General features: G+C 37.7%; 1 protein-coding gene across 4 annotated transcripts in view; it reads right to left on the bottom strand.

Annotated features, from left to right (window-relative positions):
• Nucleotides 1-17,035, bottom strand: part of CTTNBP2 (cortactin binding protein 2) — an 84,348-nt gene that overhangs the window by 48,978 nt on the left and 18,335 nt on the right. The gene's annotated exons all lie outside the window — the stretch shown is intronic.

Here is a 17,035-nt window from a genome sequence, read left to right as displayed (position 1 = left end):
AATAACATCTTGTAAATTGGCTGATACACACAGAGGAAAGGGAGGAAAAACATTCTAAAATAAAGTTTTCTATTTCTATGATGCTAGAGATATGAAAACATGCTCTGTGTGTTTACTGCAATAGCAAGATAAGTATTTTTCATATAAAAAAATCGATGGCATCTTTACACATACAGAGATTTTCATAAGTAATAGCAGACAAGCAGAAAGCAAAAATACCAGCAAGGCTTTTCTGAAATAGAGATGCTTCCCATATCTCTGTTCAGGAAGAACTTTACAATCATATCTTTCCCTACACCATTATTTTAAAACATAACTATATTTACAAGCTATAGTACAGGACTTCCACAGATTCACAGAATGGTTTGGGTCGGAAGGAACCTTAAAGATCATCTAGTTGGAACCCCCTTCCATGGGCAGGAACACCTCCCACTAGACTGGGCTGCTCAACGCCCCATTCAACCTGGCCTTGAACACCTCCAAGGACGGAGCATCCACAACTTCTCTTGGGCAACCTCTGCCAGTGCCTCACCACCCTCACAGGAAAAAAATTCTTCCTTATAGCTAATCTAAATGTCCCCTCTTCCAGCTTAAAATCATTGCCCCTCATCCTGTCCCTGCACTCCCTGATAAAGAGCCCCTCCCCAGCTTTCTTGTAGCCCCCTTTAAGTACCACAAGACCACAATAAGGTCTCTGCAGAGCCTTCTCTTCTCTAGGCTGAACAACTCTAACTCTCTCAGCCTGTCCTTGTATGCGAGGTGCTCCAGCCCTCTAATCAACTTTGTGGCCCCCCTCTGGACTTGTTTTAACAGACCCATGTCCTTCCTGTGCTAAGGACTCTAGAAGTAAACACAGCACTCCAGACGAGGTCTCACGAGAGCAGAGATGAGAGGCATAATCACCTCCCTTGACCTGCTGGTCACACTTTTGATGCAGCCCAGGTTACAGTTGGCTTTCTGGGCTGCAAGTGGCACATTGTTGGCTCATGTTGAGCTTCTCATCCACCAGCATCCCCAAATTCTTCTCTTTAGGGTTACTCTCAACTCGTTCTCCACTCAGGGTTTATTTGAGCTTGGGGTTGCCCTGACTCAGGTGCAGGACCTTGCACTTGGCCTTATTGAACTTCATAAGGTTAGCACAGGCCCACCTCTCAAGCCTGTCAAGGTCCCTCTGGATGATTTTAATGTCATAACAAAACCTATTACACAATAAAAATCAGAGGTACTTTTCCTTGACTAATTTTTGGTTCTTCAGCCAAAAAAAAAATCAGTTTCAGAGAAAAAAAAAGATCAGTTTCAGAGAGGGTATTTTTATACATTTAATACGCAGTACACAGGAACGCCATAGATAAGCAGTAACTGCCAACAGTCTTCATAGAAAATATGGTTCCAAAATCTTAGGCGTAAGACCTGTCTAATTTAGAGAGGGACAGGGAATCAAACCAAAAAACACCAGAAAGATCCAATGATTTTTAAAATTCTGTTGTGGTGGCTTTGTGCTTGCATATCTAACAGAAAGCAGATGGAAGCCAAACCAATACAGCATAAATTCAGGAAGAAAATGAAGGCTCATTACCTTAAAAATTAAAACAATCACTGGAGCAGCTCTTTAAAGAAGAATGTCTCAAAAAAATCAGAAAAAAATGCATTGTGCAGGGAAACACTATCAGAAAAGGGAATCCCTCCAAAAATGGATAAAACATTTATCTGAAATTCAAAGAATAAGCAAAAAATAAAGAGGGAATAGGCCAATTCCAAGACACAACAGACAAGGAACGGGCCTAATCATTACCAAATGGGTTAACAGATCATTTGGAAAATTTAGAGTTAAAATTGTACCATATGAAAAGGTCATAAAAGGAGACACACATTTCAGAGTGTGAGAAACCAAAGAACATAAGAACTACTTTAGAGAAACTCTACAGACACTAACTGCAAATAACAAACTCTAATTTATGTCCAATTTTCTCCTATATATTGGCTATAAAATCGAAATTCTGTGGGAAAAGGTAAGAGAGACTTTGTCTGCAAAAGAAATAAGTGCACCTACATATTCTGATGCTTGAAATGCTTTAATCTATTTTTCAGTTTGATACTATAAATAGGAATTGAAAATATGTATTAAAACCCCAGGCCTTTGAGGCATAACTTCAGAAAAAGCTTAACAAGTTCATTCAGACCTAAAGTCTAGCTAGGCTAACTGACTCAGGTAGTGATGGGTTGAAGAAACAAAAATAAGCCAACAAAGCCTGGTTATTGTAAAATTTATTGTAAAAATTGCCTTGCAAATAACCCCTAATTATTCTAATAATTTAATCCCTTAATTTTTAACTTAGGTTTTAAAATAAAATAAAATAAAATAAAAATAAAAGCTAGTTCCAAAAGTAATCTTACGAAGCCAGGTGGAGAGAGGCTACATTTGTAGCTCCTGGTTCTATACACTGAAGTTACAGGACAGTATGTAGCTTAGGAATTCAGAACCAATATCCTGACCCTAACTGGATGTGCTGGCTTTGGCTGGGAAGGTGTTAATTTTCTTCATAGCAGCCAGCATGGAGCTGTGGTTTGGATTTCAGCTGGAAACAGAGTTGAGAACACAGGGATATTTTGGTTACTGCTGAACAGTGCTTACATACAGACAAAGCCTTTTCTGCTTTTCACGCTGCCCCACCAGTGAGTGGGCTGAGGGTGCGTGAGAAGCTGGGAGGGGACAGAGCTGACACAGCTGATCCCAACTGACCAAAGGGAAATTCCACACCATACAACATCAGGCTCAGCAATAAACTGCTTGGCTGGCTGGGGGGAGGGCTGCTTAGGGACTGACTGGTCATTCGTCAGTGTGTGGCGAGAAAATGTTCTTGTGTTTCTTGGCTTTTTTTTTGTTCACTTGTGTTTCTTGGCTTTTCTTTCTTTCTCTTATTTTCCTTTCCGTTATAATGATTACTACTATTTTTCAATTCTTAAACAGTTCTTATCCCAATCCACAAATTTTCTTGCTTTTACACTTCCAATTCTCTTCCACGCATCCTGCTGGGGTGGAAGCGTGCAAGTGGCTGTGTGGTGCTTAGTTACCAGCTGAGGCTAAACCACAGCAATAGATAAAAGAGTTAAGCAGCCAAACAAGGTGACAAACGTTATCACATTTGTGTGGCAAGGTTTTGGTAGCAGGGTGGAGGCTACAAGAATTAGCAGTGGTGACTAGAGCTGCATGCAGTCTCCATCTCCTCCTCCTAGCTGAACACGTGTGCCAACAGCCTTTCATTGTGCATGGGACTTAGAATTCTGTTAAACTGAAATCAAGTATTTCTTGGGTATATTTCTGGAATTTCATGGTCATGTCACAGAATAATAAGAAGTAGTTTACGTGAAGATGCTTTGAATAAAATAACACAATAACACATTGCAAAGAAAAGCACTGAATGAAGAATGTCAAAACAGTAATTGAGGGTGCCAGGATACTAAAAGAAGTACACCAAAGCACCACAGACTTTCATAAGTATGGCACCGTACCGTTTGTACAGTAGGAACTTCAAACCAATAAATGAATATTCAGTACTGAGGATACCTGTAAAAATATTTTTAATGCCTTTTCTGCATTTCAGAAAAATATTCATTTGCTTTTAGGTTGTAAGAGGTTAGGAAGCTACGTAGTCTGATAGGAAAATGAAATAACTTTAACATAAAGTTTCTACTTAGATCATCCACTTTCCTGTTACCTTATTGCTAACTGCTTTTTAGATTTAAAAACTTCTAAAAGCTGCAGAAATTTACCCTTTTGGATGGTGCATCATAACATACTTAAGTGGGGTGTTTCAAGCCAGAAGTAGTTAACACAAAATCTTCTTGCAAAGCATGCTATTTTAATTTCTTTATAATTGTTCTTAACATCTACAGAATTTACAATGTATTCCATTGGCAATGCAAATAGCAAGGGATATCAGAATGTCATATTTACTGACTACTCAGAGTTAAATTTAAGCAGATGAATATTGATACTAAATGTTTACTATAATAAATGATGTCCTCATAAAAATGTAGTACAAAAGCTTAGAAGAATAAACATAAATAATGCACAGTCACTGAAAGTGAAAGCATGGTAGCTCTCCTCATATATCAATATCTATTATAATCCCAACATTGCAATTTATTTCAAATCTGCTGATTGCCAAAAATCTAATTAAAGATGAAAACTTAGTATTATGAAAGAAAAAGAAATCTGGATATTTTGCAATAAATTTCAGAACTTCACGAAGTACTACCAAAGCACAGGGTATTCATTCAAAGCTAGGTTTCAAGAAATTATATCATTAGCACGGACAAGTAGAGAACTGCTGACAGTTTAACATACATATAACATTATTATTAGAAATCTGCTGCTAGGCCCCCAGAAAATAATTTTTTATTACTACAGGAATCATCACACATAGGAACTCATTTAAGCACTTAAAAAAAGAAGAAAAAAGGAAAAAAAAGAAAGAATAGGAATGGAACTGAGTGTGTTCTTTGCTGGACATTATCTCCATGGTCAGTCTTCCTTTACTTCTAGACCACACCTTAGACAACTTAAATTTTTAAGCTTAAAAGTGGCAAAGAATACCATTTCCACACTTGTCTGCCAGAAGGAAAGCTATAAAAAGAAAAGGGAGCAGCAAGTTTCAACACCATCAGCTTCACAATACCTAAAACACATGCCTGAATGTATATAAATAATTGTTTCCTGCAGAAGAAAGTGCCACACTCCCTTACTTCTCTTGCTGGCATGATTTTGAGTGACATCTTATGTTTTCTGAAGAAATATAATGTTTTCAGTGTAACAGTGTCCATGTCTGAAGTATACCTGTGGCATCTGGCTTTAAGGGAACTTAGGTGTAAAAACACCTAATTTGGGAATCTTGGAGCCAGGCACTTATTCTTCTGGCTTAAGCAACGTGGTAGAACCTTTGGGCACACCTAAAAGCAGAACCTTCTTCATGTGAATGAAATACGTCATAAAAATGTGGGTGCCAACACACCACAGTTCCACAAGGCAAAGTCTTGCACAGTAAGAGCAAATTAAATTATTGATGTCCTGCTTATCCACCCTCCATTGGCACATGGAGCTCATTCATTGGTACTAGGAAGCTTCCCATGGGACAACTCTGATAACAGGACGAGGAGAAGATGTAAACAACCACCTTCTTTTCACTGAAAAATTTTTCTGCCGGACAGAGTCCACAATCTTCTTCACAGAGCAGCTGACAAAGAGACGTGCGGACACATGTAAAGCAGATGGATGTTGCAATGTGGTAACAAATAGGGGAAGAAAAGGAAAAAGAAGATAAATCAAAATACCTTAAACTAGTATTGTTACCAATGATTAGATATCATGAAGCTAATGCTGGATACATATAAATTTTCAGGTTTTTTTTTAAATGATTCCTCCAGCCTCTACAAAATACTTCTGTCCCTTTCACTTCACTAAAATGTCACATGGGAGAAACAGAAATATTATAATCAGAAAATCATCTTCCAGCACTGAGTTGGCACTCGTTATCTGTGGAATGTACAGTCTAAAACCACGTGGATAATGAATCCTTTAACGTAGTCTCTGCATAATTTGCCGGCTGTGCTAAAAAGCCATTAGCAGTATCTCATATATTAACTTCAATTGCACAGCAATAGATACAGAAAACAACATTTAAGATGATAATTTGTGAATAATGAACTGAAGAAATTTTCAAACAGAAAATGTTCAAAATCAGACAGAAAATGTCGCCACAGGATGTAATCATGACTGCTGCATTGTGAAAGGTGCTATACGGATTTTTAAACCACTAGCTTTATTTTTCTGTACATACCCATTTGCACAGCAACTAGCCTTTTAATGGAAGGACTGAGATTCAAAGTATTTAAAGGTATAAAAGTATGAAAAGATTTCCCTGGGAAATTATACTTTTTGCAGCATATGCAAGTGCTACACAAAATATTGACTTCAGACTTAAGCTCAACCCTCCTAGAGGCAACTGCTAACGAAAACTGACAGTAGGCACACACAACTCAAGAGAAAACATCTAAAACCAAAGGAAAAAATCCTTTAAATCGTTAATTCATGAAATTCACTACTGCAATAGGGTAAGAGCTTAAATTTATTTACAACAGTGTTTTAGTTCAGTCCTAAACAACATCACACTTATACAGAGCTTTTAAATCCTTATATAGGATCTGAAAAATTAAACAAGGAGATAAAATAAGAGTGCAACCACCTCTTAAAAAGAACAAAATCCCAAAGTTTCTTTATGGACAGGCTGGCCTGTAGCATTATGTTAGATCAAGGATGGACTAAGAGTTTATAGTAAAAAAAAAAACAGAGCAGAGCTAAAAAATATCTTCAGAAAGGAGTGAAAGACGATCAAAAGGTAAAACAACATAGTTTTTCTTTGAGGAAGAGCTAAGAAGAAAAAGGACTTTTCAGTGTGAAATAGAGACAACCACGGAGAAATTTGCTAGAGGTCTGCATACTGATAGGACCAACAGCAATGATCCCATGATGTGATGAGGGAAATTTGAGTTGAACACAAATTCCTCTTGGTGAGAACAGATAAGCAGTGGAACGTGTTGCCCAGGAAAAGCTCTGTCATTGGGAGATTTCCAAAACTAGATTGGATAAGGCCATCAGCAACCCAATCCATGTTTGATGTTGGTCCTCCTTTGAGCAGAATAGTCTGACGGAATGATCTCTTGAGGTGCCTTCTGACCTAAATTACCCTATGGTTAGCGACTTCTTCTAGGGCTGTTATTTTCTGTTTTGTAGATGCTAGCAATCTTTTCAAATAACAAATGACAGAAATAATCTCTTAGAGGAAGGAGAAGAACCAAATACTCATTGGTGGAACAAGTCTTATGTCCTGGGTAGGCTTGTGAAATATTTTTTATGACTTAGAAAACAGAACTTCTACACTGTGGTATTTCAAAAAGTAAAAAATCAGTACTGGACAGTCTTAGGGATTATGCAACTGAGTAACACAATGGGAAGGATTACTCTAAAGTTTTCCCTCCTAGGTCTACAGCCAATAAGAAACTGGAGGATTGGACCGTAAGATAAACAGATTCTTTTATTACTCCCTCAGAAAGGCTGTCTCCTACCACATACAGCAAGACACCTCATTCTCCCCTAAATCAACTTCCTTCATACTATTAGAGTCACGTCCATGCATCTATCTGCCAGCTCCCTCCGGGACACTTCCATCTCTCAAGCTGAGCCTTTGCAGTCACTGACCCCAGTTATCTACTGGCAGCAGATTGTACAGGGAGAGGAACAAAAGGATTGAAGGTATCTGGATGATGGGCTGTGGGAAAAGCTGCAAATCCAGTAAACTATTTTCAGTAACCAAATTGAGAATTACTAAGTCAAATTAGATTGTTTCCCCTGGTACAGAAACAAGAATGTAAGGTGGCAGGGAGGCCTTCAGATAGAATACATCTTACTGTGGACTGAAAGCTAAAAACATAAAAAAGGCAAGAAAAAACAAATATGACCAATTTATATATAAGTAAGAAATAAGCCAAATAAGGAACAATGAAAAATTAATCACATAATTTAGGTTTCATTGTTAGTTTTCTTTCAGTGATAATCTATGTTTATGTTAATAGCACACATTTGCATAAATGAGTTTTCATAGTCAGCTTACATAATCAGTAACAGAATATAAGAGCAACAATAATTTTAAGGTTAACATTAATTTTTCCCCTCAATGTATCTCAGAGTTTCCTCTTTGTTTACCTGCCAAGTTAAGAGTTCAGCAAGTCCAAGTCTTCCATGCAGCAATTGATGGTAAACATAAAAAATAGGACTGCATGTCCTCAACTGCTGTGGAACAATGGAACTTAAAGCTGCCCCAGAGCCCTTAAACAAAATTTCCTTCCTTTCAAGAACATTTGTTCCTCTGATTAATTTCCTTTTCCACATACACTAAAATTGTTTCAACAGACGTTGATAGGTTCATATCAATATTTTCTCTTGGCATATATACTAGGGAGAGGTAAAAAGTTTCTAAAACTAACCAGAGTGGAAGAGGAGGCAGAACGACGATATACTTCTAATAAAAGCAGTACTTTCAGAGGCATCTGCGAAATAACAGGGTGGGGTAGGGGATATGATGTCTAACTATGATGAATTAAGAACAACTCTTTAAAGAATGGTAGCAATTTTGTTACACAATGGAGTTTGAGGGTTTTCTTTATTGCCTTTTTTTGGTTGTTTGGGTTTTTTAAATGCAGATGTAAATGAATGTTTTCAAAGTATCGTATGAGACGTTACTTTCATATAAAGCTTACAGAAGAAAATAAAAATGGAAACATAACAAACAGTGCTGAAGAGATGATATCTGGCAGTATGATTCCTGTCAATGAATACGGAATGACAGATTTCTTCTTACTACCTCAACTATAGTCTCAATTCCTTTCTTCTGTGCTGTGCTAGTGCAAAGCCTACAAGCGAGTTAGGTTTTAATGAACTCAATATTATGTGAGAAACATTTGACTGATGTATTCAAACTGTCTTTTCCTATAATAAATATCAAATACCATAAGACAGAAACTTGTGTGTACAATTTACGGATGTTATTGAGACTGAAAAAAAATGGAAATTCTCTGAAGGCTGGTGATTGTAACAGGCTGCTACTTCAAAAAGTGTGAAGACAGTAGAAATAATTATGAAAGAAATAGGATGATGCAATCAGTAAGTTAAACAAAACCAACGTACAGATTCATTATGCTCTGACAGACCTATATAATTGTTTTGTAATATAAAGAATGATCTTTACAGATGACTGATGAGAATCATGAAAGAATTCAAGTTTTTCAGTAGAGGTACTAAAAAAAGAATAGAAAATATAACTGTTTAGTAATTTTTAATATAAGGCATGAATATTCATAGAAAGCATTCAAAAATATCTTGGAGCAGTGTCTCATAACAGTCATAAGCAAATATATCAATGAAGCTTGTTTCAGTGAAGTAGGTTGCATGAAAGTGGAGATACAATCAGTTTTTCTAGAAAAGTTATCACAAGCATGTATCATTAAAATAAAAGTAACAACTAGAAGTTGCATTATTCTCTCCTTCACAATAACGAATGGAGCTTCTTGAAAAATTTTTTATTCACACTGTCCCTTTCACTCGGAATCATGTAGCCTTAAATCCAAGCTTTTAAAAAGCATTTTTCAAGTAAAAAGAAAGCTCTGAATACAAGATTTTACATTGTTTTACAAGGCTATCCTCAGTAATCTCCATTTAAGAAGATACACAAACCAATCATCTTAAGGTGTAAAACATCACATCTTACCTAGCAATTGATGAAAATAACTGCAAACCACATTTTCTGTATTTCATGCCGACTATCCAAATATTAAAGTGGTTTCCAAAAATCTGCACCATTTCCTCTTCAAAATGTAGACTTAACAAAAGTACAACATGCCTAACAATTAATTCAAATCTCTCTGTGTATAGGCCAAACATTTAACTAACACTTAAACAGTCCTGACATACAATATAACAGAAAGCACCGAAGAGGAACTACACAACAGAGGTAATGAGCAAGCTTGAATTACCTTAGTGGTCTGTATCCATAAAAAGGGAACATCACCCATTAACATCACTTCACCATTACCCCAACAGTGCCAAGAAGCACAATCTCCTTTTCTTTTTCCCTGTTACTTGACAAAAACTTTCATGAAAGAAAGGAGACAGATGCTTCCAGTTCTTCATAACCAGTTTTCTCCATTAGAGTAATGAAAATCCACTGTTTTGTGGTGGCTGATTTGAAAATGAGAAGGCTGTTTTACAAACCTAAGTTCAGTTACCAGCAGTTTGGTACCAACAAGAAAAAACAATACAGTCAATACAAAATATTCTTTACTTCTTACAGATGCAAAAGGTGAAACTCAGGCCTTGCACTAGGTTTCTAAATAGCAAAGAAGAAAAAGCTCAAGTCGTGAAACAACATGTGTTTTCAACTTAGAGGAGCCATCCAGATGCTCTATATAAAGTTGACATTAGACCTATTTTATGACAGCTTTGTTGTCTGATGCTTAAACACTTGAAAATTATAGGTCAATTGTAAGGCAGCATCACTCTTCAATGCTCTGATCATCTAACCACCCAGCCATTTATTATTTCTGAAAATAATGTGGATTTTCATACTTATAGTGAGTCTTAAGGATGGAAGAGACGAGATTTCTGGTTACTTTAAAAAACCATTTGTCACCTAGAGTACTTTGCACGTTCATATTTGTAGTTCAAATTCATGCAAATCAATTCATAATCCTTTGCATGGACATCTGCCAACCATTCTTCTGAAGTACTGAAGGAAATCTGACTTCACCTCTAACAAAAAAAAGCACTTTAACTTCCACACTTAGCGGTTAAAAGGTTTCTTCAGCTTAGTAACAGACTAAACTTACCAAAGGCATAAAACCCCCTTTTAATTAAATCAGCCTGTCTTTCTTTTTCATTTACAGCATTTAAATTTTCATATTTTCAAGGTATCAAAATCTTAGTTAAAATATCATCCCATATTACTGCATGGCAATTACATGATTACCAAACTTAAAATTACTTTCATGAAAAGGTATGCAAATTATGAGCTATAATGCAATCATCAGGCACAGTCAGCATGAATTCACAAAAGGAAAGTCCAGGTTAACTAATCTGATATCCTTCTAGGATAAGTTTACCTGCCTAGTGGATGAAGGGAACACAGAGGATGTTAGTTTTTCTGGATTTCAGTAAGGCTTTTAATACTGTCCCTTCTAATAATCTTTTTGGACAAGTTGTCCAGCTGTGAGATGAGCGAGTTCATGATGCGCTCAGTGAAGAACTGGCTGAAGAGCAGGGCCCCAAAGGTTGTAGTGAATGCTGCTACATCTGGCTGGTGGCTGGTCATTAGCAGTGTAACTCAGGCTTCAATTCTGGGGCCAGCTTTGTTCAATATTTTTATCAATTATGCTGGATGCAGGAGTTGAATGCAACATTACAAAGTTTGCTGATGATACCAAACTAGGAGGTGCTGTTGACTCTCTTGAGGGACACAGGTCTTGCAGAGGCCTCTAGAAAGACTGGAGCATTGGGAAATCATCAATGGCATGAAATTTAACAAGTCTGATTCTGCACCTAGAGCGGAGTAACACTGGACAAGCGTGAACTGGGACACGAGTGGCTAGAGAACACTGTGGCTGGGAATCTGGGGTGCTAGTTGGCAGCTGGTTCGCCAAGAGGCAAGTTGCATCCTGGGGGGCACCAAACACAACATAACCAGCCAGTCAAAAGAGAGGATTATCCCACCATATTCAGCATCGGTGCAGCCTCCCTGTGAGAACTGTGTGCAGTTCTAGACCTCAAAATTTAAGGATATGAAGGTCCTTGAACGCGTCCAGAGGGGGACAAAAAAAAATGAAAGGGCTGGAAGGCATACCTTGTGAGAAGCAGGTCAGGACATTGGGCTTGTCTGGTTTGGAAAAAAGGAGGCTGAGGGGCAACCTTATTGCTCTGTTTAGCTTCCTGAGGAGGGCAAGGGGAGACAAAGGTGCTGTTCTCTTCTCCCTGGTATCCAGGCACAGGACATGAGAGAATGGTTCAAAGCTTCCTCAGGATAGGTTTAGTCTGGGCAGTAGGAAGCCTTGCTCTACGAAGAGGTTGGTCAAACACTGGAATGGGCTTCCCAGAGAGGTGTTTGATATCCTGAGCCTGTCAGTTTTTAAAGAAGCATATGGACAATGGCCCTTCATAACATACTTTAACTCTTGGTCAGCCCTCAGTTGTTCAGGGAGCTGTATCAGATAATCATTGTAGGTCCCTTCCAACTGAAATAATCTATTCTATTAGCAATACAGATTTATTCAAGGTATATTAAGAGAATTTAATGTTTTCAATTTATTTAAAGGATTCACTTTGGAAGGTAAATTGTGAGAATTTTATTCTTGCTATTGCCACTAGAGAATAAACTTGATTTCTAGAATGGAACATTTTAAACAGAATACTCATCCGCATTGTGTTTTTCAGATTTTATGCCCTTTATTAAAACTTTAAGGAAATTTTTAAGCTAGTACTCTCTTTACAGATATCATTACTTAAAAGTTATTAGTTTTTGATTGTCATATAACAGCTTATATTTCCACAATATCTAGCTATAATCTTACTCTGCTATGTCAGAGAACTCACTGTCATCACTGTTGCTCTATTTTCTAAAATTTTCCACTTGTTCATACAAATGGAACACTGGCTTTTATAACAGACCCAGTGCTATGTATTTTTAGTGTACTGCCAGAGCTTCAAAGACAGATCATAGAATGATTTGGGTTGGAAGGAACCTCAAAGATCATCCAGTTCCAACACCCCTGTGGGCAGGGACACCTCCCACTGGACCAGGCTGCTTCTCTCTAGGAGAACTGCAGGTGGAAAGACCTATTCACCAATCAGAGCGGCACCAATACAGAACAGGGAGAGAAAAGCATGGGAATATATACACCCAAGCATAACAAAAGTAACTGTTGCTATGCAAATATATTCATGAGCATTGAATTTGGAAATTACCCAAATAAAATCTCTTCTCTTATTCATTCTCTTATTCCTATTTTTTACAAACTACTATAATAATTTATTTGGAAGAACCAAGAACAAATCTTACACATTTTTTCTTCAGAAACAGTAACATGAAGAGACACATAAAGTGAAGAAAAAGTGTTATGTTATCAGTTGCACTTTAGTGTTAACATCAACAAAGTTAACTGTTCACTTAACTAACAACGGAAAATTTCAGTTAACATAATAATACAAACAGGATGACCCAGTTACATTTTTCACATTGTCATCAACGTGAGCAATGATGGCAAATAAATAAAACATTTTAAATAAGTCACTCTAACAATGAAGTCACAGCCGTATTATTCATAAAGATCACAGAAACCAAGAAACTGTTACATCAACATAATGCTGGATTTTTTTATTGTTATTTTTACAAATAGTGTGTGTATCTACTCACTAGTTTATGTTGGATTATGCAGAAAGATCAAACAAGGGTAGGAGGAATCAAATGGGAAAGGCAAAGCAATCATCCAAATAAGCAGAATATTTCCAGCTAAATTAGTAGTTACATGCCCAGCAACAATGAAGATATTCAGATCTTATGTGAAAAACAAAAAGAGACTTAGCACTTTAACAGTCACTACTGGAAAGGACAGGATGAAACGGATGTTTGCAATGTAAGGCCATAGAGTTTTCACACTAGAAGAGCAGTATCCTAGTTTTATATTTGTAGTCTCCAATTTTAGGAGAGCCTGGAATAAGAACATCTACCTAGGCAGTGAAGCTTAAGCGTATTAAGCCAACACACATACAGGACTGTTTTAATATGGTTTACAAAAGTTTTGCTTTGCTCAATGCTTAATATCTCCATTTGGCAAATAGCAAACAGTTACCACAAGAAGTGATGTAACACCACCGAAAACTTGTTTTGTCAGTAACTTCTAAAAGAGGCCTTTACATGTGCCAAAATACCAGGATCCCACAGATAAACAAAGTTAATCAGTCCAGAGACTGCTGCTGCTATATCCTCAAAATCTATTGGAAAAGGTGATACTTGTTTTCATTCATAACGAGGCGCATGAAATAAAGGTGTAACTTGAAGAAAAATCCATGACCAGTTAACTTGATACCTTTCGTCACGCAAAATATTTAGTTATCCACACTAACAAAACTATTACTACAAAATACACTGAATATTAGAAAAGTAAATACTTTCATACCAAGATCATAAGCAGTATTTCCAAATTCTTACAGTATGGACTCTGGCAGTATCGAGGATAAGGTATAAGACTGTCATTTAATTTCACCATATTTCCTGAAGTACAGTGTTTGGTTTTTCTGTCTTAAGCAAACTTGGTCATTCTGTTGTCATGCAAAAAAAGCTATTTTCTTACACTGTAACCAGTCATGCAATTCTCAAAAATTGAGGTTCACACAGATATTTACCAGAATAGTGTTAATTTCTTGAATTGTCTGGCAACAAAGAGGTGCATCAAAAGCTGTCCAGTAATTTTATAAGATAAACTAAAAAAATACAATATATAAACCATCATCAAGATGGGGGAGGGAGGGCAGAGGGAATCACAATTTGAACATTCTTTAAGGTTGTGTCTACAACACTTTTTCAATTAGGTGAACAAAGAGCATGCTGCATTACTTTAAAACTCTAAATAAACCACAGATAAAGTAATCATTCCAAACTAAGCACTGAAAAAAAATCATTCAGTCTCCTAACCTGTCTGTGGTTTATTCATATTTCATAGTTTCCTTGTAATAAATTTTAAATAGCTTGCAGCTATTACTTTTTGACAGCCATGTTCAGAAAATTCCTATAAACTATAATTAAGAAAGTAAAAGCTTTAATTGTAACCAGAATCATCAGACAGGTAAAGACAAACTATATAGAAGAGCTGAGAAAAGGCATATGCAACCATAATTAAAGTTAATAAATCAAAAGTAATGATTAGATGAGCAAGGACACAAACTTAAAAAAGGGTAGAAGAGATGACTCTGGGAACTACTGACTTGTCAGCCTCACCTTTGTGCCTGGAAAATCACAGAACAGATCCTCCTAGAAACTATGCTAAAGCACATGGAGGACAGGGAGATGATTTGATACAGCCAGCACGGCTTCACCAGGGGCAAGTAATGCCTGACCAATCTAGTGGCTTTCTATGATGGGGTGACCATACCAGTGGATAGGGAAAAAGCAATGGCTGTGTTCTATCTGGATTTCTTTAAAGTCTTTGACACGGTCCCCCACAATATCCTTCTCTCTAAATTGAAGAGGTATGGATTTGATGGGTGGATTATTTGGTGGATAAGAAATTGGTTGGAGGGTCGCATTCAGAGAGCAGTGGTCAAGGGCTCGATGTCCAGATGGAGATCCGTGACAACTGGTGTCCCTCAGGAGTCCGTACTGGGACCAGTTCTGTTTAGTATCTTCACTAACAACACAGTGAGATTGAGTGCACCCTAGGCACATTGACAGATGACAACAGGCTGAGTGGTGCAGTTGCCACAGCGGAAGGACAGGACATCATCGAGAGGGGCCTGGGCAAGCTGGAGAAGTGGGCCTGTGGGAATTTCATGAGGTTCAACAAGGCCGAGTGCAAGGTTCTACACCTGGGTCTGTGCAATCCATGGTTTCGATACGGGATGTTGGATGAGAGCCGCCCAGCAGAGAAGGACTTGGGGGTGCTCAACATGAGGTAGCAATACATGCTTTCAGCCCAGAAGGCCAAGCATATACTGGGCTACATCAAAAGAAGTGCAGCCAGGAGGGCGAGGTAGGTGATTCTCCCCCTCTTCTCTGGTGAGACCCCACCTGGAGTACTGTGTCCTGTTCTGAAATCCTCGATATAAGAAGGATATGGAACTGTTGTAACAGGTCCAGATGAGGGCCATGAAGATGATCAGAGGGCTGAAGCACCTCTGCTATGTGGACAGTCTGAGAGGGTTGGAGTTATTCAGTCTGGAGAAGGGAAGGCTCTGGGGAGACCTTATAGTGGCCTTCCAGTACCTGAAGGGAGACTACAAGAAAGCTTGGGAGGGACGTAGTAAAAAGACATGTAGTAATAGGATGAGAAGGAATGGCTTTAAATTGGAGAGGAGAAGATTTAGACTAGACATTAGGAAGAAATTTTCATGATGACTGTGGTGAGGCACTGGCGCAGGTTGCCCAGGGAAGTTGTAAATGCCTTCTCCTTGGAAGTGTTCAAGGCCAGGTTGGACAAGGCATTGAGCAGCCTGGTCTAGTGGGAGGTGTACCTGCCCATGGAAGGGGGGTTGGAACTAGATGTTCTTTTTTTTTAAACAAAGAAATTGCAACATGCAAAAATGACAACGCAAACAAGGCATTACTTGATTTCTATTTCATGGTTCATTTCTGCCACCAAAGCCAACAACTGCCATCATGCTGTCTATAACAATAACCTTCTGTTACACACAATTTAACATCTTCTGCTTCTCTTTCTAGTTAATCACCATTTTTCAAATACACCTGCTACAAAACAGTCTGTCTTACTGGCTGCCAGAAACCTTTTAAACCACCTTCTGCATGCTCTTATCTCCATTCTTTGGTGTAAGAGCACTGTGGGATTTATAGGTAGTCAGATTTGCATTTTAAATTCACAACTTAGAAAAACTACTGCAGGTAAGGGTCTTTATAATTTATAGGTGGTTTTACAGCTTACAGTAGGCAAAAGTCTGCCTTGACCAAGTGAAAGAAACTCTTCTGCTTGACAGAACTCACTAGGAAGCAGACAGGTCAAATTAGGCAAGCATAGCTTGGAAGTATCTACAGCTCTCCTTTCAAATATTTTACTTATTATTTACTTGAAGTCTTTTTCCAAGGAACAGCTAATTCATTACTGAAAATGCAGAGCCAGGCATGAAAGGCTGCACATTTTGCATAGTTATTCCAGTATTATTCTCAATCACCCACCAAAATCCTAACATTGTTATATAGTGTCCTGTCATGGCAAACTGATACACTCAGGTTTGGGTTTTTTCAAATATTGCTGGATCTTCACATGCACTTAAAGAATTGCAAAAGTGGTACAGAAATATGTACACATGACAGCATCTTAACAGTTCATGTTTTCAAAAAGATTAAATTAAAACTGCATTGTTCAGTGCTTAATCATTGTGGGATGAAACTGAAAGACAAGTTTACAATGGGCAACCCAGGACCTGAAACAAAACTAGCTTGAGCAGAAAATTATTTCTGCCCTTTCGGGAGAAAAAGACTCCAGAAGAACATTTCACAACCACCTATCTGGCAATTTCATAATCAAGATCCATCTGTCTTAAATTCAAGAATGATCATAATGGTAGAAAGCATTGGAGAATTTCTGGTTTTAGAAAGTGAACACTGGGATATAAAGTTTGGGGGTTTTATTTTTATGGGTTTTTTTTTTTAATCTAGACCAAATAACTCTAATTTCCTCCTACATTTACATAATCAACCCAGGAAAA

This window comes from Phaenicophaeus curvirostris, chromosome 1 (genome assembly GCF_032191515.1).
Source record: "Phaenicophaeus curvirostris isolate KB17595 chromosome 1, BPBGC_Pcur_1.0, whole genome shotgun sequence".
Taxonomy (NCBI): domain Eukaryota; kingdom Metazoa; phylum Chordata; class Aves; order Cuculiformes; family Cuculidae; genus Phaenicophaeus; species Phaenicophaeus curvirostris.
This window is presented reverse-complemented; position numbering and strand designations above follow the sequence as displayed.